The 2,263-nt window shown below is 39.5% G+C and overlaps 1 pseudogene; it reads left to right on the top strand.

Moving 5' to 3' along the window:
• Positions 1-329: 329 nt before the first annotated feature.
• On the top strand, positions 330-841 carry LOC104653779 (annotated as a pseudogene).
• Positions 842-2,263: the final 1,422 nt, after the last annotated feature.

Below are 2,263 nucleotides of genomic sequence, written 5' to 3'. Positions count from 1 at the left end.
ATCACTTGAAATAATATTTTTTGAATTTGTAGTATGTACTAGGGGCATTTTATATATGAGAAGACTATGGCTCAAAGAGGTTTGATGACTTTTCTGGAGCCACTTACCTAGTCACTACAGCAAAGATATTCAAATAAAAATTTGTCTAACTCAAGAGTACTCTCCTGTGTAAATAGGATACAATAATGAAGTTTGCAGAGGATGTATGTATTCCTTTTCTATTTTCTACTATAACATATTACCACAAGGTTAATGACTTAAAAATACAAAATTTTAATATTGAGTTCTGGGCCCTCACATGCCAAAAGCCACCTGGCATGGCAACTGCACACCACTCTGCATCCTACAGTGTGGATCCTCTGCATGTGTCTTTGGGAGATGAGCTCACTAAAATGGCCATGTCCAGTCAAGGACACTTTGAGGGAAAATTTGAGTCACTGGATCTTGCAGAATTTGCTCAAAATCAGCCATGGGGGTAAGCTGTTTGGACAGGAATCTGGATCTATGGCTAAAAAGTATCCCGTGGCAACCCAGTTGTTAATTGGAAGCTTCACTGGATGGTGTATGAGTTTCATATTCCAAAAGGTTGAAAACTGGCTGCAACAGCTGTGGGGGTGAACTTTTTCTTCTTTGGCTTGCAAGTCATACTGAGTGCATCAAAGATGACTAGCAACAACTGGAGGAGGACATGAAGAAAGCCAAAGAGATGAAGATCCATAAGAACAATCAGATACCTACTGAGGTCAAGAGCAAAGCTGAGGAGGTGGTATCATTTGTGAAGAAAAATGTTCTAATGACTGGGGGAATTTTCAGAGGTCTTCTGCTTGGCATGGCATTATAAGGAGGATGGCCTCATTTCTATTGTTCTTGTTTTTTTTTCCAGCCACCAGCCTCTATACTCCATCATAAGGCATAGAGTCCCGCCTCTTCTTTTCCCATGCCTTCCTCCGTGCTGTGGCAAATCCAAATGGCTTTTAGAAGCCTCTGTTGGTATAAGTTAATATGGTCCTACCATGAGCTTGATGGTGGCAGAAGAGACAGTAGATATTACTTCTCCTTCCAGTCACTATTAAAGATATTCTTTACTCAGAAAAAAAAAAAAAAAAAAAAAAAAAAGCTCTGGATGTCAGAAGTTTGAAATGAGTGTTACTGGGCTAAAATTAAGATATTGGCATGCCTTTTCTACATTCCTTGGATCACAGCCTTCTTCCTCTATTTTCAAGCCAGTACCATTGGGCTGAGTTTTCCTCACACTACCATCTCCCTTGTTCTCTCTTCTATTTCCCTCTGCTGCTGTTAATGATCATTGTATATACATTGGGCACACCTGGATAACTCAGAGCATTCTCCATAATTTCAGACCAGGTGAATAGAAGCCTCTATTTTATCTACCATCTTAATTTCTCTTTTCCTAATGTATTCACTGGTGCCAGAGATTTGAGCATGGACATCTTTGGCTGGCAATTATTTTGAGTGGAAGGTCAAAGAGAGGACAGGTATTAGAGTCTGTGGAAAAAGCAGTATCTAGGAAATATTTGGTAGACGAGTGAGGGAGCCTGAAGAGATTGGTAGATTGAGGGAAAAATTTGATAGAGAGTAAGAATCTTAAAGCTATATGAGGTGGGGGATAGCCAAGAAAGGTCTTAGCACAGTGATATTCAATGTGGGGTTGGGATGAGAGTATATTTCCACAAGACAACGTATGAGTCTTAGAGGTAGGTTAGTGGTTTGAAATTAAAACAGTATTTTTTATAGTCCTAGAATTTGTTTTTGTCATATTTAATGTTACTTGAATTTAAAAAATTGAAAAAATGTGTAACACTTTATACTTTTCACAGAAAGAGATAAGTTTTGGAAGAGTAACTGGAAACACTAACTGATAAGTTGATCAGGGAGATAGGACCATAAATAAATACATAAGGCTGGATTTTTAAAAAAGAGGCAACATTTTTTCCTCTGACCCAGGACAGTGAGCGAATTAATGGCTGGGTAAAAGTTTGGATGGATTTTGGTAGTAAATGGATTCAGAAACAGGTGTGCTGCATTTGCAACTTCTTTGACTAGAAAACTTGATTTTTGGCCTGACGCGGTGATTCATGCCTGTAATCCCAGCACTTTGGGAGGCCAAGGTAGGGCGGATCACCCGAAGTCAGGAGTTTAAGACCAGCCTGACCAACATGGAGAAACCCCGTCTCTACTAAAAATACAAAAATTAGTTGGGCATGGTGGTGCATGCCTGTAATCCCAGCTACTCAGGAGGCTG

This window comes from Rhinopithecus roxellana, chromosome 4 (genome assembly GCF_007565055.1).
Source record: "Rhinopithecus roxellana isolate Shanxi Qingling chromosome 4, ASM756505v1, whole genome shotgun sequence".
In the NCBI taxonomy this organism is placed as follows: domain Eukaryota; kingdom Metazoa; phylum Chordata; class Mammalia; order Primates; family Cercopithecidae; genus Rhinopithecus; species Rhinopithecus roxellana.
The sequence above is the reverse complement of the archived record's forward strand: the minus strand, read 5'-3'. Positions and strand labels throughout refer to the sequence as shown.